Here is a 24,626-nt window from a genome sequence, read left to right on the forward strand (position 1 = left end):
ATTTTTACTGCAATATGATTATATGACCATTTAAGCAATTTATTCGAAGTGCCGTAAAACCATGTATATTAATTTTGCAGCGTTTAAGTAGTTGAAACAAACTTAGTATTAAATTTATAATATTTTTTATCTGATGGCGTATTTGGAACACATCCTGAAAAATTTTAAAGAGATTTTAGTCCATATTGTCAAATTAATTATACGAATCATATCAGGAAATACGCATATTAAAATGTTGTTTAATCGTTTTCCCGTGGCACATGCCCTGTTCCTATTGACATGTTTTACACACTTACCTTACCAAGATTTGGAATCAGATCTATTGGAAAATATCCATCCACGTTTCATCTAAATAGCACTAACATTATTATTAATTTTAATAATGGTTCAAGTTCAATATACAAAATACTATATTCTCTTGCAGTTTTTTCAAAACCGGAAGAGTTACATGGGTTTTTGATCAATATAAATCATAAATGACATTCTGAACTTCCATTTTCGTATCTTAACTAACATTATTATTCATTTTAATAATGGTTCAAGTTCAATATACAAAATACTATATTCTCTTGCAGTTTTTTTCAAAACTGGAAGAGTTATATGGGTTTTTGATCAATATAAATCATAAATGACATTCTGAACTTCTATTTTCGTATCTTAACTAACATTATTATTCATTTTAATAATGGTTCAAGTTCAATATACAAAATTCAATATTCTCTTGCAGTTTTTTTCAAAACTGGAAGAGTTACATGGGTTTTTGATCAATATAGATCATAAATGACATTCTGAACTTCCATTTTCGTATCTTTCCTTAAATCTTCTGTCTTTGGAGTTGTTCGTTTACACTTTTTAGTTTTCTTCGGTTTTTTTGTTTCATACACAATTTTATGCACAATTCTTAAACGTCGCCTTAAACTGATTCCCAGTGCGTTCGCTACTAATTCCTTTCAGATTCTCTGTACTACCGCTGACCTGACGCAGACACTAATAATTATACTAATACGTTCACCGTTACTCCTAAATTTTTGGCCTTGATAGCAAACGAAAAGGGTTCCCCATTTGTCTTAAGATGTAAGTATCTTTTCAGGAAGTGCATTGCAGAGTCGAGAGCATAGAGTAGCAAAGTGGCAAAGAGTTTTAGCCGCATTTAACCTTAAAGCATGTCTCTCACTTCGTCAGCATATGATTGAGATTGGCAAAACTGCGGCAAGGTACCCAGATCAAATCAAGAGCGATCCTTGAGGCATCCCTGATACCACTTCACCAGCTGTCGACACACCAACTGTCGTCTTATCTAACAACTTGTCTTCTTTTTTGCAAGTAGTTGCAAAAGAAGGCCATTGGACAGTCAGATAGTCCAAAGTATTGCAATTTAACGCATAAAAGAGAATGATCCACACAATCAAAAGCTCGAGAAAAGTCGAATAGAATTTGTATGGTCGCAAGTTTGTCATCTACACTCTGAAAAATTTGTTCTGTCACATTTAACAGAACTGTTGCTCTACTGTGTCCCTGACAGATAGGATGTCATTAGTTTTAACAAATTCATAGAGCTGGTTGCTCAACACAGGGAATAAGCGAATCGGCCTTAAATCATGAAACGATTCAGGAGAACTTACTTTAGGAATGGGACGCACCACAGCAGGCTGGATAGTAACCATTCTCGAGGCATGAATTTACTATGTGGGTTATATGATTAACTAGTTTGGGTAAACTCAGTTTGAACATTAAAAGTGAAATTCCATCAATCCCCAATTTGATTTAAGACTATAGATAGCTGACTTTGTTTCGTTTATCCTTTTGAAGTGCTCCAACCCGCTATAGAAATATTTCCCTAAGAGTGTCTGTAAGCCCAGGGGCATGAGGCTTACTCAGTCTTACGGAACGCATAGGGGCATTGCTACAGAATATTTTATCCAAATTCGTAATAAGAAACTTAATTTTGCTATCAGTATCATTAATATAATAGTTTGTTCATGTCAAGTAGAAAGCTGGCTTGTCGAAATGTTTGTAGCATCTGTAAGTATGCATTCTTTGTTTTCGGCTTTTAACTGTAAGTGAGAGCTCACAAAACAGCAAACGGTGATCAGAAATTAAATCCGTATTCAACACGCCATGATCTTTCCCATAGAATATGTTACTTATGAAAATAAGATCTAGAATATTCGTTGTGGTTGCAGTAACTCTTGTGGGCATTATAACAGTCAAAACAGCTGCTAATAGGAATTGCAGGACCGTACCAGTGTCATTTCTCTACAAGTTAGTTCATTACGGAATGCATTACTGGAACAATCAGGTTTTGTTGTGCCGCTGTCATTTTCAAAACTCTATTTACAATATGTGTGTATTAAAAATGTTATTCTTTTTTTTCCTTTTTTTTTTGGTTATATGGTTAGTAGATTTAAGATTTGTTTGTGTGTGCCATGTTACCTGTGAAATAAAGAGCTAATGCATTGTCTTTTAAACTTTCCTTTTTTTATGTAAATATAGAAGAGGAAGTAAACATCTGTCTCATTTATTTTACAAATTTTATTTGGAGGGTACAATTAAACAAGATAAAAGAAAAAGAAAGTTTGTCGATGATACATCGTAAAAACCGGTTTTGACTAAAGTGGAGTTCTCTGTCTGTATTCAAAAACATATCGTTCAGGTGATAGAAGAAATTGTCTTTGCACTTGAAATATTTAATCGTTCAATTGATTCGAATAGCGTCTCTTTTCGGCAATGGTAGGAGCTAACTATCCGTCAATCCCGGGATTGAATTACCAGTCGACTTGGCACAAAAGATCGCCAAATTAACCGAGACATTCCTCCGCAACCACCTTCAATTTAATCCGTTTCGTCGGGGCAGGTTGCGTTGTCGCGGGCAAAAACCGAACCAAGGAACAAATTTATAGTCCTTATAAATTCGGTGCAATCGTGTAAGTAAATCGGACGTCGAATGCAATCTCGCAGGCAAATCAGGACAAATCGGACACACGAGTCGGGGCTGAAATATCCTGGGGGCGTGAACCGCCCCATATATCATTATTACGCCACTAGGGCGATTTATCTTATGTTGGGGGCAGACGGTAACACGTTTTCCTTGTAAAATGTGTACACTAAAAACCTCCTAAAATATTAAATCGGCACCTGAAACGCGGACCAAAGAGAGTCAACGATGTTCTTGTTGATGTGGTTTTATTACGGATATTTATTATGTTTTTATTGGTCACGTTCATTAACTGGGAGTACTTTTCCTTGAAACGCTCGAGCGGTATCGGTATACTTGAGCCAAGATATACGATCGTTTTAGTGTTATACTTGGCACTACATTAACGCTATAAAGTTTAGTGGGTGGCCATTTCGTTGGATTAATTTTTAAATAGTTTGGGGTTATTTCTTGTCTTTTTAGAACATTCCTTTTTAATTTACGGCAATATATGGTCTATAGGTTTGCTATACTCTCGTTTATTGAAAGGGAACACTGGAAAATATTTACTCATAAAATTGAAAATTGGGTGCTCAATTAATGATTTTGCAAATTCGTTTTCCGGACCCAGCTAGCAAATTTCCTTAAATTCGTGATTTTTTTTGTAAATTAGGTCACCGACGTCATATAACTAAAATATGACTTGTTTATGACGTCACAATAAAACCAAATTTTGACGTTATTACATGACATGAATATTCTGTTGCGTTGACAAAAAAAAATAAAAAAAGTTTGAACGATCATAATTTTTAACTATGTTTAGTTTGGTTTAACCAAAAAGTGTTAACAAAATCAAAGGCCACTCAAGTGTTATCCAATAGGATGTATTTCGTCCGGGTGTTGTTCTCGAAACTTTTCAAATTCTAGTGGTTTAAAGTAATTGAATTGTCTTTAGATTTGGCATGCTACTAATGTAAGGCAACTGAAGAAATTTGCGAATATCAAGCAAGTCGATTTGTTGAAAAAAGAATAGTGCTTGTAGCAATGTCAAGTCAGCATTTTGTCGATTTAATTAACAAAAAACGGTTCGACGCGTGAGAGCTGTTAAGGTTATCTGTGCTGCGACCGAAATATCATTAAATGGATTGCGCCACGAACGAAAACATTTTTAAACTGCATCAAAAAACCAGCCAAAGTGTAGAAGAAATGCAGCAGGAACTTACATGTTTCTAGATTTTTTCAAGATGAATTACTAAAGAGGAAAAAGGAAAAATATTCTTGTATTTGGACTTTCTGATGAAGAAAGTGTACCACTCAAAAAGTTTTGCTGAATATTTTCAATAATGGGCTATGAGTTAGCAGAAAAATTAGTGATCTGGATCATTTCTTTAGAATTGGTGAAAAGATATATTGATAATGCAGATCAGTTTTAGTAAAGTTTATTAGTAAACTTAGTATACAATATGTACTTAAAAATATCAAATTGAAAAATTCTTGCTCAATCGAATCAGTTCAGCGCAAAAATGCGAAAGCACAAACTAGTGATGATTAATCAGGAATTTACAGTTGAGGTACTAAAAACACTAAACAAAGCATTGGAACCAATTATTAAACAAAGTACTCGAAGAAAGATCATTTTGAAGATTATGTAGACTACGAATTTAGAGTGTTTAAGGAAGAATCTGAAATAGATACCCTAAAGCAGCAAATTGTAGAAGTGTCAGAGGAAGGTGGAACAATCTCCAACAAAGGAAAGTTCTTTCACAAAAAGATTAATTCCTATGCCTCTGTGCACCTTTTATTACTTGTTTATTTTTTTATTTTTTTGTTGTCATGAAGCTGGGTCACTTAAATGTTCTATTCAATCTTTTATAAAGAGACTCAAGAATCAGTTGTTATCTGAGAGTAACATTCCGCAATTATATAACAACGTTGTTTTTCTTTAGGATTATCGATACCATCCGCTATAAATTATTGCTGTTTCGTTTAGGTTAAACCATGGGGCGACGCTTCACCTTTCCACCACATAATGCAATTTTTATATTTTGCCTTGTATGATTATTTGTATAGGTAATAATAACATAATACATTTCATATAAATCTTTGTCTTCATTATCCCATAAAGTCAAATATGTAGGATATTGAAATTGAAAGTTAATGTTTAGTTTTTATGTATTTTTTTGATATTCTCATCATCTGGCTGGGGAAGTGGGCATTGTTTCAAAGTCCATTCATTTGAAGAAAATTGCAAATCAAATGCCAAAAGCCTAAGGGGATTCCATGGTCAAAATAAACGGTAAAGGTGATGTCAAAGGTCAACAATTAGGCGATATCGCACTGTAAATATGGCGGAAAAATAAAGTTATTTTTTTTTTTAAAAACGAAAAGAGATGGAATAATAAAATAAAAACACGCTTTATGCATATATTTTAGGATGAGACGACAGAGTTGATCAGATCGTCACTATCGTTCTTCATAATTTAGTTTAAATAATAACTACCGCATTGATATGTAAAAATAATATACGAAGCAACAAGTTTAATAAACGACACTTTATTCACAAAGAAGTTTATAAACGTGTTGCATACTACCATTAGCTTTTGAGTACATTTTTGCGGAAGAGTATGAATATATTTACCACATTCTCAGCTGAGCGCAAATAATATTTTCTCTCCCACATTCAATGACGAACGTCATACATACTACAAAAATCTATTGACGTCATAAAATGTCCCTTTGCGCACGCTTTATAGTAAGTAGATGTTTTTTTATAAATAGATTATTTTGTAAAAAGCACCACAACAGAAGCCACCTCTTTAAAAATATTCCATAAATTTATTGTTTGCAAAGAAAACTTATATGCATGAGGGACACAATTTTCTTAGAATTTTTGACAGAACAATCTATTATTAATGTTTTTTGCACAAAAAGCACCTTTTTCATGTATCCAGGATAACTTCTTGTCGCTGGCGAGCTATATACTAGCTTATTTTTGCATTTGGTTTAAGACTACTGACAACTCATAGTGTCAATAATAGTAATGGAGGAGCCTTTACTATTATTGTCTTTTGTGTTATGATTCCAGGCTTACACGTCACTCAGCAGATTTATCCCATTGTTGTAATGTAATGATGATGTGAAAACGTTAATAAATTTTTTAATTTTTTGATTAAATGAAAAAGATTATGGCCGATTCCTAGTAACAATATTCTGCTGGAAGCCCCCTTGTAATTATGGAACAATGTAATTGAAGTATACCAATTTCCGGGAACTAGATCCACTACAATCCAATCATTGATCATTTTCTAAGGGCCTAACATAATTTCCCAAATTTGAGAAATATCATATGAGGGCATCCGTCGGAGCGAAAATACGTATTCCAAATTTAAGTGAATTTTGCAATTTTGCAATAGATCTAAATCCAGATCCAGATCCAAGTTCCCGCTTCCTATCAGCAACAATAACTCGGTGAACCCTTAATTTTTAGACTTTTTTTCTAGCTAAGCCCGTGCTCCTTTTATGTGAATATTCCATTAGAGAACCATTAATTGATTTCTAAGCATGACCGGATCAACTTACACGCTCAGGTCGGATTTGCACCGAAACAATAGACGCAAATATTTATGCACTATCTCTGTAAACCACAAGTATAGCATTTCCTCTCGATTTTTAACGAAGCCCGCCACTAATTACGCTGTTTCCCGGTGGCCGCCGAATTTTTTTGCAATTCTCAATAATTAAAATTCCCAATTTTAGCCAACGAACGCACCAATTTAGAGATAAAAGAAAAGGGAGGATTTGAAGCGGAAAAGGGCGGGCCGGGCGCACGGAGGGAGAAAAGTAGTGATTACCCGGCTTGTTTTATGAGAAAGTTAATTGGCACTCATCTCGAGCAACCGAGAGTGCTTTGTGGGTTTAGCGGCGGAGGTTTTCCTTATTTATGTTGTTAATTGTGATTAACTTATCACTTAGCAAATTCGGCTTCCCGAAGAATTTTTAACAGAAATCACGCGATTGTCAAAATCATACGCCGGGAAGGACGATCTTTTCCTTTCAAAAACGTCACTAAATTCTACATTAAGGTCATTCCCGGATCGTGCTAGATACTCATCCTGATCTCCGGTGTCAGGATTTTTCCCCTGTCGAAAATAATTCACAAACTTTCGTTATAATCCGTTTTCGAGGCCGAAAAAGTTCTTTGGAAGTTGGATCAGGATCCGGCGTCAGAAGGGACTTGAAACTAAAAAATCCCCTTTAATTGCCATTATCTCAACGGACTCTCTTGAGGAGTGAAGTCGTCAACGAACTGGTTTATTGGTAAAGTACTTATTTATCTTGTATATTATAAATAAACTCCAATATTTAGCTATCAACGTGTTATTTTTAAAATGGTATATTACTTTTTTTTTAAATCTGGTTCTGTTTTTAACGTGTGATTTGAATGGTTGAAGTTAACTCACTGGTTTTGTGTAAAACTCAAAAATCGATTGATCCTCTACAATGAGGATCCGCTTTTTTTAGGCATATACCAGCCATTTTTCTAATGTTGCTTAAAGTAAGACGCATTTTTTTTTGAGCTACAACGCAAGTCTATTGTCCATTGTTTGCATTACGTGAAATTGCGAAGACTTGAAGGTGAGTGTTCTCACGAATGCAGTAGTTGAATTTAATGATGGTTTCTTTTTATTGACCAAAATACCAAACTACCAATTGATTAATTGATAGGTTTCATTTTTAATTTATAAAATGTACCCAAGGAATTTCTTTCTTTGAACTATTTTAGACATTGATACTTTGTTGCATGTCTCGTGTCCCTGCCCTTTAGTATATTATGACCTGTTGTTTATTGCGTTGTCACGTGTTGTTGCTCTTCAGTGCCGGTGTAGTTATTTGCGACAGGATACTTCGCGTGTCTCTGCCCTTAGTATCCATTGCACGATCGAAATAATCAGCAAAATAGTATCAACATAACCTCAGTTCCAGATTTTAGCCATGACAAGATATATCTGTTATCTGTGCTTTCTGGTGATATTAAGCAGTATTAAGTTTGCTTTATAATTTTTAATAATCTTTTGTTACTCAGGTTATTTTTTTCTTAGTTTCAGATGCGAACCGTGTCACCTCGCTGATGGACTTTTATTTTGACCAAAATACTTAAAAATTATTAATTAAAAAAAAATATATCATATTATACTTTTCCAAATTAAAATTTTATTGTCCTAATTACCTTTCACATGGAGAAAGAGTATTTTTCGGTCCTATATAACCATATTTTTAAATATTTTAAAACCCATAAATAAAGTTATTATAGCCCACTGTAGAGACATACATGAGTATAATTTAAAAAATTATTTCCAATATATACTATTTTTTCACAGTTATCTATTCCACACAAGAGCGTTTTAGAATATTACAAGACATTTTGGCTTGTATACACTCTTAATTAATTATCATTAGGCGATAATTTTCATCAGCCAAACTAGTCGGTCAAGATTATATAGAGGTCACAATTCAAATGGAAAATGATTATTTGCTGAAAATATCACTTCCCACTTGACTTTCACAATGACAACTAAATAAGCTTTCTATGGTATGGATATTTGTTTAAGTTAATGCTTGACTGAGGTTTGGATGGTAGAGAGGGTGTACGTTTCTACTACATATCTTCTGGAGATTCTTGGAATCTCCCCAAAATCATCATGTCCAGTTCACACTGCGCTCACTTTTTAGCACACCGAGGATAAATCTCGAAGAAGACAATCCCGCAGGAATCAATAAAAAAGATTAAGTGGTGTCGGGAGCGTCAAATCCAGACGAGGAGACTTAATAGCAGCCATCCCCTCCCTGGCCGACACGGCACTGATTTCTTACACGGCCCCACAGGGATCGTATTTGAATTCTCAAGCGACGGATTTCATTTACATCCCGCCCAGATTTACATTCGCATTGGAAACCGCAAGCTCTGGAATACGCCAGGAAAAAAATGGACTGTCTAAGTTTTTGTCAAATATTCTAAGTAGACTGTAGACCTTTTCTAATATGATTTTTGAAGCGGCATCGCACGATGATTTTATTATGGATTTATATGAAAAATATCCAGGCGCTATATCCTAAAAAAATTGATTTTTGAAGAAAAAGGGAATCAATAATCTTTTTTGTTATACTTGTACTGTTACTGTCCTGTATGTTTACTTTTAATGTCTTACAACAACTTACAATCTAAATGCATTCGGTAACACTCGATATCTTACTTTGTGGGCAGTGAACACAATTTAAAACGTTGTCTGTAGCATAATTTCAATAGATAATTGTAACCAACAAACAAACAATGGAAGGTTTTGGATGAAAAAAAATGCTTGAAATTAATGCGCTTTATGAGGCTACAAAAACTCAGCAAACTCAAAATTTGTGTTTCTAGAAAATCCTACAAAACCTTATCTGTAGCACACCCAGTCGATTTTTTCTGAACTTCCAGCGTCAAAGTTATTTAAACATCCGGCTAGTAAGTACATTCATGTAGGACTGCCAATGATCCGTCTGTCAGATAATATGTGATCTAATGTAAACTGTCCACGATACTGTAAGTGAAAACATCAGAAAATTAACGTTTAGAAACCTTATATGAAAATGAAAACCATATTGTATGGCAAGGTACACAATGTGCTCAGATCCATCAAGATATCAGAAAGATACGCATCATGGCGTACGGACACTATTATTAACATGGCAGCTACTAAAAACAAATTTAAAAAGAGTAAAAGACCGAGTGACTGGCAGATCTATAGAACTCTGAGAAATACTGTAACCGCGGCGATAAAAAAGTAAAGAAAGTGTATTACAATAGTTTTTTCTATAATAATACTAATCAAAAGAATGTATGGGCATTCATGAGGACCATGGGACTACTAAAGGGGGAAAATAGTGATTTACCTGCAAATATATGTAATGTTGAGGATATAAACAGTCACTTTATAAAGTCTGTTCCCGATTTACCCCCTGATAAGGAATTAATTTCATATTATACAAATAGAGAAAATTCTTCAATCTCACGTACTTTTTTTTTACCCCTGTCGCTGTAACTGATGTATTGCGGATAATTCAGACTATTAAGACTAAGGCAGTAGGTTACGATGGTATAAATATTTATACCATCCATTTATGTATTCCCCATATTTTGCCTCATATCACGCATGTTATAAACTATTGCTTAAAATATTTAATTTTCCCGGATCAGTGGAAAAAGGCACTCGTCATACCGTTACTAGAAATTGTACATCCAACAACCTTCGATAATATTCGCCCTATCAGTATTTTACCAACCTTTTCAAACATCTTGGAAAAGGTTATATGTGAGCAGATGCAGTTTCACTTAGATAATAACAAGGTTATCCCCGTTACTTAATCAGGATATAAAGCTGGACATAGTTGTACTACAGCTTTACTACATATAATCGATGATATATTTAGGGCTACAGATGAAGGCAAGCTGACACTACTGATCCTTTTAGACTATTCGGAAGCGTTTGATACCCTTAATCATCAAATTTTTATTTCAATGTTAAATTTTATTGGGTTGTCAGAAGACGCAATTAATCTTTTAGTTTCATACCTACAACACCGATCTCAAGCGGTAACATGTAATGGTGTAACTTCTTCATTCTTAATAAATGTTAATAAAGGTACACCTCAGGGATCTATTTTAGGACCGCCTTTCTTTATTGTATATGGCTCTCGTTTTACAAAATTTCTGTTGTCAAGTTGTCATCATTATTATGCAGAAGCTAAGCAAGCTGTTAAATGCTAGCGAATCCGTAGTAATCATTTTTGGCCGAAAGGGTGACAGGGAGAGATTTTTATTGGGTTGCCACGCTGTGGAGATTAATAATAAAAAAAATAAGTTTTGTGCTTCTGTGAGAAACTTAGGAATGATAATGGACAAGGATTTGAGATTTTCAGAGCATATTTCTAAATATTTACAAAAGGCATATTTAATGTTAAAATTTATATATCAAAATCGTGAAGTTTTAAGCAGAAAACATAGAACAATGCTGTGTGTGGCCCTTATTGAAACTATTTTGATAAACGCCGAATTCAAAAGCTTCAAAACTCATGTTTCAGGTTGATATTTGGGATCCGAAAGTTCGATAGAATTAGTCACACACTTCAAAGAGTTAATTGGCTAAATATGAAAAATAGAATATTTCTTTATTTTGCCGTTCTATATTCAAAAATACTAAGTAGAAAGTTTCCTCCACACCTTATCAATAAAATAAGCTATTGCTGTGACGTACATAATCTTAATATACGATTTAAGGGAACGCTTACTCCGCCAATGCATGCAACTGAAATTTTTAAATGCTCCTTTTCATATAATATTGTTTCATGTGTAAATAATTTGCCAAATAAAATCAAAAATTTAAGCAACCTAAAACGCTTCAAAACTATCCTTTTTCAGAGACTACTGGATGAGCAAATTAACGAAATTTCTTGGTAATTGTGTGCGCTACATGTAATGAAATATTGCTTTAATTATTCTTACTTTGTGTTTGATTTTCGGGGGAACACCAATCTTTTTTTTTGTTTAAGTTAAAACTTATAAAATGGAAATTCGTTTACTTTTTTCTCTCCTCTTTTATCTCGTTAGATAGAACAGTATAATATTTTTTAGTAGACTGAATCTCGCCTTTTTGCCAAAATGTTATCTTGTTATTGCTATATTGTATATAATTCAAATAAAGACCTTTATTATTATTATTATTATTATCAAAAGTAATTTCCATTATTTCTGATTGGTGAACTATAAGTATATTCTTTGTGAAGCACAAATAAACTTAAATTCAACGTAGGCAGAAACATAGTTTATTGCTTCGATTCCATTTGAAATATCTACAGAGTGTCTACTAAGAAATGTGCGGTTCATTTGCTGTACACACACTATAAGCATATTATTTACAAAACTTCTAGATTGCGTCGGTTGTTGTTGACTCGAAATTGCTGACGTTTCGGCAATCATCCTGTTGACTTCTTCAGGGCTTAACTGAAATACTTCCTCCCAAAATGGTATAAACCCGATAACATAATCAATTTAAAGCCTTTTGTATTGAAACTCGGGGACTCCATTTCATTTCATACACTAAATAATGCATATTGCAGTCAGGTCGAAGCTATTAGCCCCAGAACCGAAAAACGACTGCCGAATTGAATAAAAATATCCCAGCTATGAGCATTATTTCAACCGTAGTCGAACAAAAACTCAACAGGCCTGGAAAGTCATTCAATTATTAGGTCAACAAGGTATTCTGGCTAGCTTCGACGTAAAATCCCTCTTTAGTAAAGTCCATATTCCTAAAACTTTCAAGATCATCACCTCGATTGAAAATTGCTTGTCTGGAACATGTTTTTCTTATAACGGTCAAATTTTTGAACAAATGTCAGGAAGTGCTATGGGTTCTTTATTATCACCAGTCATCGCAGATATATTTAATCCTTTCAGATGAAAGTTCTCGATACCTTCCATCCAAAACCCAAAATTACGGAAACGCTCCGTCGATTACGCTTTTGTTATTTGCACTCATGGTCAAGAATCCCAAGTAGATTTTCTTAGACACTTAAACTCCCTAACATCCTTTTTAACATTGAATAACCTACCATTCTTAGATATTCTTATCAATAGTAAATCCGACCTAACATTGGGTCATTGTGTTTACAGAAAGCTTACGCCTACAGACCGATACCTTAATGCATTATCACATCACCATCTGGCCCAAAAGTCATTCGTCATCAGCTCTCTTGTTTACAGAGCAGCAAAACTATCTCTGCTCTAGTCACTGAACCACTGCATTCCATGCATATGCGGCAGACCGGACGAAAAATATCAACTAGGCTCAAAGAACATGAAAGAGCCTTAAGACTAAGACAAACAAAACCGAACGTAAAATTTTATTCTATAAAACTAAAATTCTTGCATGTGATGCCAACGAAAAATCCGAGAATTTATAGAAATCTATAAGCATCCAAACAATCTTAACCGCGACTCAGGTCTTTACCTGTCACCAGTATGGGAATCAGTCATCCGAGTCGATGTTTATGCCCCTCATGTGCGAGTCAGTTTCAGTTAAGCTCTGAAGAAGCCCAGAGGATGATTGGCGAAACGTTAGCAAGTTCAACTCAACAACAACCGACATAGGAAGAAACCAGAAGTTTTTAAAATAGTATTACAGTAGCCTGTAAAAGTTTCTTTGAAAAATTATGAAATTGTATTTTTTGTGTGAATTGTTATTAAGAACAATTATTTTCGTTGACGTGACAAAAACTTATAGTGAATGGTCTATACGATTATGTGCTGTAAAACTGATTCAGTATTTCTGGAATTTTCTGTTTTTAATGAAACTCATTTGCGTTACACATACGGATGCCGGACGACTGTAATAGATTTTTTGTAAACCCGAAATTATTTCTCTATTTACACAGAATGCAACTAAACGATTGTCGATCTATCCGGATCCGCTGTAATTACTTCATTTCAGCGGATAGAATTATAGCGCCGTTTGGTTTCACAGCAATTAATGAATGTAAATATTTAAAACGCATGAAAATAAACACAGAATGCATCGTTTTAAAATTATTTACGGCTGAAAAGATTTAATTTCGCTTTTGCTTGTTTGTATTCCATTGCTGAACGCTTCGCAAAAAAAAACAGGTTTTAGGACCTTAAATGCACATTTTGGTTGCATCGGTAAAACAATGAACAACCTCTCATTTTTACGCTATAAAGAACGGTACCCATGTGCGGCCAAAATAGACATTTCAAATTACAAAAATTCCAACAGTTAGTTTTGGTTAGTTAGTTTAATACCAAAACATTCGGTTTTTTAGATATTCCTCGAAATCTGGAAAAATAGCTCTAGGCTTTTATCTTAGGAATTACTAAGGCAAAGATATTGCAATAATATGTGTGCATAGACATTCACTTAGTAAGCAAAAATACCTCTTAGTGTCTCTTGAATCTATCTATGAACAGTGTATACCATTATCGACTTGTCACCGTGTTCACTAGAGAGCACTAATTATCAATGGCAGTCTTGCTCAAGTATTAAATTGAATCCGACAGATGAAGAGCAGATCCATCTTCATTTGAACGATTTATGAAGATACAGCAGGAAGAAGAGCAAGAAGAAGTCATCTTTGAATGAATGAATAAACTAATGAAAATATTAACAGAAATTAAAAAATCAATAACACGTCAACATTAAGGTCGGTAATCACCATGAAGTAAATATCTAGAGTATTTTCGCAGAAAACGCCGGCCTAGCGGAAAACCACTATTTAAAAAACGCTTCAAGTTCCAACCTTCCAAGTTCCAATACCTAACAGAAGATGCGGAAATGGGTGCATGCAGAATGCGGTGAAAGTGTAAGATCTATTTCTATAGATCCGAAAATTGGTACGTTTTACCTTAAATAACATTTTGCACTTAATTTATACTGGTGTGCTACCAAAATCCAAACTAACCAAAATGTCATTTAACGGTAAATTAATTACATTAAATCATAATGGTTGGTGCATGTGCGTTAGTGCCTTTCTATATTAGATTAGATATATAGATTAGATTAGATATTAGATTAGATTAGATCTATATTAGATCCATACACAGTTTTTTTTTTAATTTTTAGAAATGGATAGATTTGAGAACACACACCAACAGATATCTATGCGACAAATTTTTGTCTTCATAAGATATATGGATATAGTTGAATCAAGTACTATGGTACCTTCATATAAACTGGTGAAGGGCTGGTCAAATAATTTTAGAGTTGTGAACAAGCCCCTGGTGCCACGCGGTCCAATTTCTAGCTGAGAATTGTGATTTTTCAACAAGTAGCATTGTAACGAGTTTATACCAATAATTAGATCTCAAAACGGTGACTGTGCTATGAGTAATTTAAGTAGTCACAGAGTCCAATTTGGAAATCATTCGAAACTTATTCGTTATGATCCTGAAAATGAATTGGAGGATTTTTTTGGACAATGAGACTAAGATGATTCACGTCAAGAGAAAACATTCTTTAACAACTCTTCTATTATCGAAAGAAATGTGTGAACAATCTTCCTTTAATTCAATTCAATATCCAGGAGAAAAATATACGAATAAGCCTCATGTTATCATTCTCAATGACCATTCTGGGAAGTAGATATAGTCGCCTTTTTTGTAGAACTTAATCCATACACACCAAGAACACTGTGTTATTGACAAAATGTCCGTACACCTACACACCAACCGCAAAACAAAACTACAAATCATTGTTTGATTTCTCTGTCGTGGTACATCACAGGAAATTTGGAATAAAATTCTAAGTCCTCTGAGATTTTTTAAGAGTTCTATTTAAAAACTTAGCTATTCATACGGACCGTGCGATAGGCAAAATATACGAGTGGCATAATGTCATGCCAAAATTTAAAAATACAATCTAATCAAAGAATTTGAAGTATGGAAAAATTTGCACATCGTAAATCAATACCAATGTTGGCGGTTTATGACGGGTATGATTTTTGAAATCTATTGTAAATAATTAAACCCATTAAGGGATCTTTTCCATATAACTTGTGTAAGAAACAGAACTCCATTCAAGTCAAGAAACACTCATTCATCCATCGTTTAATCATATTTGTGCATCGATTTTTTTTACCTAGCCCATCTGCTTGATGGACATTTCAAAATCGCCTTAAAGAAATTTTCATCGCGAGAATCAATTTCGCACGAGGGTATTTTCATATTGAAAACGATTTTCGCTTGAACGCGATCGGCTAATGGAGCCAGAGCAATGTCAATGAATTCTAATTTTATTGCCTTATTATCGACGCCCAAGATTCCTCTAATGCTCTTTATATTCATACTTTCGCGGACGCCACCCCTATTAAAATTTACCCCCGCCTTGGGACGAGAAAGTCGTCGCGATATCAGCGAGTTTTTGTATCACTGGGATCGATATCTCGGGAGGTGTGAGAAAAGGGTGGCTTAATATTTCAGTTACAACGTGGCGTTTCACAAATTGAAAGTGAACACTTTCACCAGCAACGTCCCGGGATTTACCAATACAACAATAAAACTTAGGTAGTCCTCAGAAGTTTATCCGCTCAGCACCCGGCTTACGGCTTTCTTGACATCGTACCATGATGAAGTCCCTTCAGGTATGAGTCTGTCTGAGCAAATGATTGAGATACAACAGATACATATCAACATTGCAGCTTCAGTGATCTCCTGCTTTGCTGTGATGAGTTGAGGCGTAAGCACTGAGGATATCGGCGCCATAATAATAATAATAATAATAATAATAGTCATAATAATAATAATAATAATAATAATATTTGTTTCACAAAGACAAACTGTAAAATAGACGTAGACATAAAAAAAACATTTGCTCAAATAAAATCGGCTAGTCTATAAAATGTTTTGCATAACAAAAGTATTTTTAATCGCTTTTTAAATAGAAAAGGTTTTGAAGGTTTGTCTCTTAACTCCAATGGCAGATTGTTAAAAATACGAACACCCAAATGATCATGTGACCTCGAAGTAGTCGACAGCTTACAGCAGGGAACATACAGCTTACCGCTCTGTCTTGTGTCCTTAGAATGTACGTCACCAACTAACTTAAAATTCGATAAATCAATCAATAGACTCGCCAGTGTGAGAATTCTGTACTGGGCAAATAAACCTCTACAAGAGGTAAACTGAAGATTTATAAAAAGATAGTTTACATTATTTAGAGTTAAAATAGAAGTTTCACAATGAGACTTCCAGTTTAAACATTCATTCAAACTCAATAATAGAAACTTCACAGTATCCCAACGTTGGAGTGCCTTTTTGCAATGTTCTTCTGTTCATGAATGAGTCTTTGCACAATTTTCTGCTTACACCGTTATAAAGAAACCTAGCTGTGAACTATTTTACTTAACTTAAAAGTGAGACAAACTCACCTCTTAGTCATCCAGCACACATAGAGCAATGACAATCAAGACAATAAACGGAGTACCCAGTCAATCAATTAGGAGTGTTTCTTTAAAACATAATTAACTTTGCTATAAAAGTCAACGTGGTAATGTTATATTGTATGTATATTTTCACCTGGATTTATAAACAGCGAAATAAATTCTTAAGGCACGAAGTTGCATGACCGGAGCGCAACGACTGTCGGTAATGCATATTTTAGGGTCCACTTCTATAAATCTATCCAATATTAAAGTAAACTACCCTCGTAGGATGCACACAATATAAAGTTGACCAAGCGGATTCGCTTTTTGCACCTTCGCGTAAAAGTGGTCCCATTTACACCGACGACGCTCGGGGATAAAGGAGTCCCGTACACGTCCATGGCCCTGTGTAAAAGTTATGAAGGCTAATCTAACTTTTATACATAATGAAGTTAAATGAAGTTTAGATGTGAAATTATTCCAGGGCATCAGAGGGTAAATTGTACGACCGCGTCGGGAAAAATGCTGACTGAATTAACAATTTTCTTGTGCCCGGTTGCCCATAATGTTATTCATAGACTTTAGGGAAATTTTGCGGGGGAACGTCGGCTTTTTTCAGTTCTATTCTCTCTGTAAGCAAGGGTGCTGGTGTCCCGATGCACAGTGGAAATGGAATTAATTCTGTTTAGACGCGGTATTGGGGCGAACGACCTCTGACGGACGATTTGCTTGTTACTTTATATGAAACTTCTGAATTCCTCCTGCGTCGGTTTTTGTTGACTCGACCTTGCTAACGTTTCGCCAATTATCCTGTTGAGTTCTTCACAGCTTGACTGAAACTGGGAAATTTGAAAATCTAACGTCAACAATAGGGAAACCATCAAATTCTTTTCAACTAAATGTATCATCTTGCGACAAATCAGTTTTTTCAAAAGGTTCCAACTTCGTCGATTCTATTCTAAACAAACTGATATTTCAAACAGCTAACGAAATTCGATTTGAAACCGCAAAAATCTTTAAACAATCGAAACCTCCTAAATCTAACATTGCAAAGCCTGTCGGGAACAACTATGGAGTCTCCACTATCACCAGTCATCGCGAATATATTTATATATAACAATAATATATCTGAAAAGAAAGCTCTCGACACCTTCCATCTAAAACGAGAATTATGTTATGTTATTATATTATGTTATTTGGCCTCATGGTCAAGAATCCCTTGTACATTTTCTTAGACATTTAAACTCTATACCCCCTAACATACGCTTTACCATTGAATTAAAAACTAATAACAACCTCCCATTCTTAGATATTGTTATCAATAGAAAATCAGACCTAACATTGGGTCATTGTGTTAACAGAAGAACTACGCACACAGACCGATACCTTAATGCATTGTCACATCCATCACCATCTGGGCCAAAAATCATCGGTTTTCTCTCTTGTTCACAAAGCCGTAAAACTATCTCAACCCGAGTCACTGAACCCATAATTAAAACATCTTACCTCTGCTCTTCTCTCTAATAATTTGCACTAAGCGATCCATCACAAAATACACTTCACCGCAACCTTCCAATAGCAATAGTAATCCCACACTTGCCACTGTTGTCCTTCCTTACATTCAACACGTCACTGACCACATATCAAAAGTTGTTAAAAATTATAACGTCCAAACCTGATTTGCCACTTGTCCAAACAACATCTTAGATCCGACAAAAAAATTCCATTTGAGATGCCAGGAGTGTACAGCAGTCCATGCATATGAGGTAGACCGAACATGAAAGAGCCTTAATACTAAGACAAATAAACCCATCAGCAGTTGCCGAACACAACCACGAAACCGGACATAAAATTTTATTCTATAAAACTAAAATTCTTGCTTGTAATCAATTCTTCTACCAACGACAAATCCGAGAAATATATAAGCAACCTAACAATCTTAACCGCTACCCAGATCTTTACCTGTCACCAATATGGGAATCAGTCATCCGAGACGGTGTTTATGCCCCTCATTCAGCTTCAGCTTCAGTCAAGCTCTGAAAAAGCCAACAGGATGAAACGTTAGCAATTTCAAGTCAACAACAACCGACGCAGGAGGAATCCAGAAGTTTTATAAAAAGTATTACAGTAGCCTGTGGAAGTTTCTTTGAAAAGATTTGCTTGTTGTCGTTACTTACATTAGTGTGACTATAAAATTGGACAATGTAATAATAACAGTATTTATTTTCACATCATACATTTTGCTGCAAAATAAGATACAGTAGTACTATAAAAAATATGTACACATATATAATGTAGAAAATCACTAAGTTCAGCCAGCCTCAGGTGCTTATCGATCTTGCTCTACTCAACCGCAAACATCGAAAATAAAAAAAATTACAGTAGTTTTGGCATAGCATCGTAAATTCTTTTAATTTTTCATTTATAGGAGTAGCTCTCTGCACTAGTGATACCAGTAGTTATTGGACTGTCTGCTAAAATAGCACTCTGTATGTATGTAAAACTGCTCTCAAAAAAGGAAGCAGAAGACCTAAATTTAATTCTATTATGCAAGTATGCCGGGGTTTTATAAAACAATATTCGATGATAAAAACAAATTAAATTCATCTTTCTTCTATCCTCCATATTCACGAAGACAAGAATTTTGAACTTTCTGTATATTTTTTTCGTTTCTTCTGCCGTTAAACAAGTACCAAACAAATTATCTTTAGCGAATGACAGATATGTCTGTGTGCATAATATTAAGCTACAATGTTCAACTATCTTCTGGATTTTAGAGGTCTAAATAGCATACAGCAGTGAGCTAATAACAGACAACTGCGGTTCCCCACAATTAACGGATTGCTCTTATAAGTCCTTTTTACCAATTTGGAAAAGCTGTGTTCTTTTTCCTAAGAAATTTCTAAAAAAATGTATAGCTTTATCGCTGAACCCTATAAAACGTAAAACTGCTAACAATGTTTTGTGATTTATTGTGTCAAAGATTTTTGAATAACACTATCATTTTGACAGCATCTGTAGCTCTGAAGATGTTGTCACTGACATCCTCCAATGCTGAGGAACATCCAAGGTACTTTATATTCGCAGAATGTCCTTTGGATTGAAAAGTGGATATTAAAAAAGATAAGCTGTAAAAACTTTTTTATAATTACAGAAAACAAACAAGTATTGAAATTATTATGTGCTGCCTGAAAATCATTCGCAAAGACTTCCAGCATTCTTCTCCTTAACTGCAAAAAGTAGCCAGATTACTTTTTGTCGAAACAACGCTATTGATTAATTGCTAAAATATTACAGCAACTTTATTTTCGCATAGTTGAAAACCATTTAAAAATTTATACTGAAACCCGATGACAAAAAATTGTAGAATTTTCCCCAGTTGCAATATTATAAATTTTTGTCAATATTTCAATTGAGTAACGTATGATTTTTGATTTAGGGCCATTGTCAATATTACAGACCAAATACCTTATTTTTAAGGAAAGGAAAAACAGCTACTGCAATAAATAAATTTAATTTTTTAAATAGCACCCTAATGGGACCAAAAACTTTTTAAAACTGGTACTTTTTTGCAACATTTTCACAAAAATCCGTTAAAAAATAAGCTCACAGGAAGGAAAAAACCAGATAAGTAAATACATTTTTATAAAAACAAAATACTGCTAGGTGGGTTTCCTTGTATTCATCGGCATGATTGAAAATTCTGACAGTTTATACATGAAAAAACTCTCTACAGGTCCGTGCATTGTATGCAGCCCGCTATCCGGGACGTCGCCTTCCTGCAAATCTGGAATTGAAAATGAGAAATCCACAAAATAATCGACATGATAATTTTACTATAAATGAATAAATGGTAATGAATGTTGTGGGATACGTCAACGTAAATCCAGCAGCGTCGCTAAGAGGAAAGAATCTGTGAGAGGAATAAAAAAAAAAGCACGGCTATCATTCTTCATCAACATATTTATGAAGCTGACTTCGTAAGAAGATTTCGATATTGTCATTGGTTAAACATGACGAGAATAATTATTTCGTTAACTTAATTTTGTTTACTGATGAGTCAGGATCCTCAAATAATGCTATGTTTAACCGACAGAACAACAGATACTGATCTTTAAATAATCGAAGAATTATTCATTCCGGGCAGTTTCAAGAACGGTTCGATATCAATGTTTGGGCAGGACTGATAGGAAGGCGCATTATTGGACCTTGGTGCCTTAACTGGTGCACGATATTTACAATTCCTAAGGAATGAAATTGAAGATTTGTTAGATGATTTACCTCATGCCGTGACATTAAATATGCATTTCCAGCAGGATTTCGCGCCTCACCATAATTTTATAGATGTCACTAAACACTTACGTGATGTTTATGGGGATAGACTAAACTCAACTCACGGTCTAGTCAATTGGCCATCACGGTCACCAGACTTGACACTGTTAGATCTTTTTGTTTGGGGTACGTGAAATACCGTGTTTATGTAACTCCTGTGTTCGATCTACAAGAATTACAACGGATAATATCGGCTGCATTTGATAGTATAACTCCAGAAATGTCAGAAAGGGGTGCAGCGAATGTAATTTGTAGATCCAGGGAGTATCGTATGCAAGAAAGAGGACATTTTGAAAACATTGTAAAAAGGTTTGTTGAGGTTGAGGTTTTATTGTATAACAGATTTCAAAAAGTGACAGATTTGAAAAAAAAATCTATTTTCTTGTTCTGAGTTTCCGATAAAAAGGGCTTGTAGCTTATGACGTACTTATACATACAATACTTTCGTTAGTTGGTTGACTGTATCCCCGTATTCGAAAAACATATCAACTATTTACCTTAATAAAACACTTTCAAGAAAAACTTCTAATCCTTGAATCCCAGAAAAACCTCTCCCTTGAATTTTATTATTTTTTTAAATACTAATCTGTTTTTTCTTTCCACTGCATGAGCTTGTCGAAAGTTTCAATTAATAATGAATAAAAGCAAAGCCACCCAAGTAATATTTTGTTTTTATAAAAATGTATTCACTTATCTGTTTTTTTCCTTCCTTTTTCCTACGTAGAATGATTTCCTGAATCCAAAAATGCAAAAAAATATAGGTTGTGCCATTAAAAATTTGTCAAAAAATTGGACATTCAGCCTATATCAACCCTTCCAAATTTCAAATGACTATCGCAAGCTGTTTGGAAGTTACAGTGTGTCACCCGGCATTTTAGTTAATTTTCCTCAATTTTTATATACGCCCCTATTAGTAAAAACTAATTATAATTATAGAGTACGAGTTCGGCACCTAGTGGGAGTAAAATACTGCTGAGCATATTTCAAAAAAAGATGGATAACTTCCTTAAATTTTAAAAGAAAAAAAGGTTTAGTATCAGTTTTTTCTAACTTGAGAAGCCAACATTTTTATTTTCATGAAAAGATGAACAAAGCGTATTTAAGGGATTCCTTTTTGTTGGTAAATACAACAATATTCAATGTTTTCTTGAGAAGTTCAATAAAGTATGTGAAAGGAAAAATATCTCTTCGAGGTACCTGAAGCCGCTATATTCGGTATTTAGTTCGTGGACAATGGACACCGCAAATCAGATTTCTGGCGTGGTCCCAGATTTGACGATTTTCCAAGAAAAAGCTCTTTGAATTGATAGATTGTGGAATTTATAAAAGATATGCGACCTGAATACGTATAATGACCCACTTGTTCGCTGCATTGATATCCGTTTGGACTCGAATTCGACAAAATCCATAAAGGAAATTTTGTGGGAAATGTGATATATGTGCTGTCTTGTGTGGTATTTTGTACGTTTGAAAAATCGCTTTGCATATTCTTCGGTTTTTTTTTACTCAATTCACAATATAAATATTTAGATATAGTAGAAGCAACATTCATTTCTAAATTTAAAAAAAAATTAAATTGTATATAAAAATTAAAATTTGTAAACCACAGAAAATATCTATAATAATTTTATTTTTATAGATGCCTTTATGTAAATTTAATGGTTTGTTCAAGAATTGTCCAATGATTTCGTTACGATTATAGTAACTATCGCCAAAATTCCACAGGTTCATAAAATAGATACATGAAAAACTACATAATATCGGAACGAGTAAATTTGTAAAATAAAAAATAAAATTGGCCGTTTCAGTGAAATAAAAACTTGCTCATTCCTATTAAAGTTCGGTGCTGCTATCCCCGAGTCCTATTTTTCATCATTGTTAAAAGCTTTAAGATTTGTCAATAAGTAATGATTAAATTTTAGTCTTTAGAATACGGCGAAACAAATTTTATAGTTTTTTTAATACGTAATGTTAGGTCATCAGCGAATGATTGACCAAACAGGTTTTTCTTTTTCACTAATTTTGATGACACTTGCTCAAAACAATGATGTCACACAATGTCTTGAAACAATATTTTCACTTCCGAAAGAAAACTAAACTATCTTCAAATACTACTAATATTAACTTAATAATACTACTAATATTAAATTAAATAGTACCTCAGATAACAAATCCGACTGTTCAAAGAGTAGTGGGTTTAGATTGTACTGATCGGCGAAAATCGGCATTTTCTAAATTGTTCTAACGCAGACGAGCTAGCAATATCGATTTTGATTATTTCGAATTTTGCTGATCAAAGCGGTACATTCCTGCGAAGTCGGTTTAAAGTCCCTTCCGGTTGCCACCTTTTCATCGCATCAAAAGTGTTTAATTTTTAATGAGACCTTTAATGAGGTCGTTCCTCCGATCTCCGCCGAAACGTCTCACATTCAAACTTAATTACTCGGAAGTTTATTAAAAGCGAAATGTACGGCGACGACCGAAACTTTAAAACTTTTAACTCCAAATATGTCGAGGAAAATTGATTTCGCCCGGTTATGCCCCCTAAAGTGGGAAAAAATACCGTTTCAAAACGCTATAAATCTTGGGTTAAGGTGAGCCGAAACTTTACGAACGCTGACGTCTCAAGTAAGTTTAGGTTTTTTGAATAACATCTTTTTGATATATAGGTTCGGAATACACACTGCCGCGCCCGAGTACTAAATTATAAGAGTTTTTGAGCCAATTTTCTTGCTCCTTTAGAATTTATTTCCGTTTTTTTGCCAAGCTCATTCCTCGGCAAAGGTTTAAATGTTATAAATATGGGGCAATCTTGGATGCTGTCTATATCTGTTCAGAATTTAATACCACTAAATCATCCCAAACTAACGTTGCCCTAAAACAAGTTACCATTACATTGGCAAGGAGCAAGTAATGAGCGGTATGGGAGGAAGTCTTACTTTTTATTTGTGGTCTCGTGGTTAATGAAATCATTTTTTTCAGTCAAAATCATGAGTGGGAGAAAAAGACAAGCGTTAGACAACACAACAAATGCCGTGGTCTCAGATGGATGTTTCAGGCACAAATCTAAATAGACTCGAAAATAACTGTCTGATCTATTGTAACGTTCAAACAATCTGTTTTCGGCTTAAATACAAATGAAACTCACTGATATCTATGTATGAATTTTTGCCATTTTCTTCCGTTGATTTCATTTCCTAGTAAATGTTCAGGTGATTATTCAAACATTAGTAACTTTCAGTAATAACTGGTAAAAATTGACTGGTATGTTTTAGGTCTGCTGGCAAAAACTTTGATGAAAAATTAAATTATTTTAGATATTTTTAATTATGCCTTTGCTCATGTAAAAATCGTGCCTTGAAATACCTATTCCAGGAAACCATGGATAAGTGCAGACATTATTAGTGAGAGT

The sequence above is a fragment of the Cylas formicarius genome, unplaced genomic scaffold (genome assembly GCF_029955315.1).
Source record: "Cylas formicarius isolate icCylForm1 unplaced genomic scaffold, icCylForm1.1 PGA_scaffold_7__23_contigs__length_41026272, whole genome shotgun sequence".
NCBI classification, from domain to species: domain Eukaryota; kingdom Metazoa; phylum Arthropoda; class Insecta; order Coleoptera; family Brentidae; genus Cylas; species Cylas formicarius.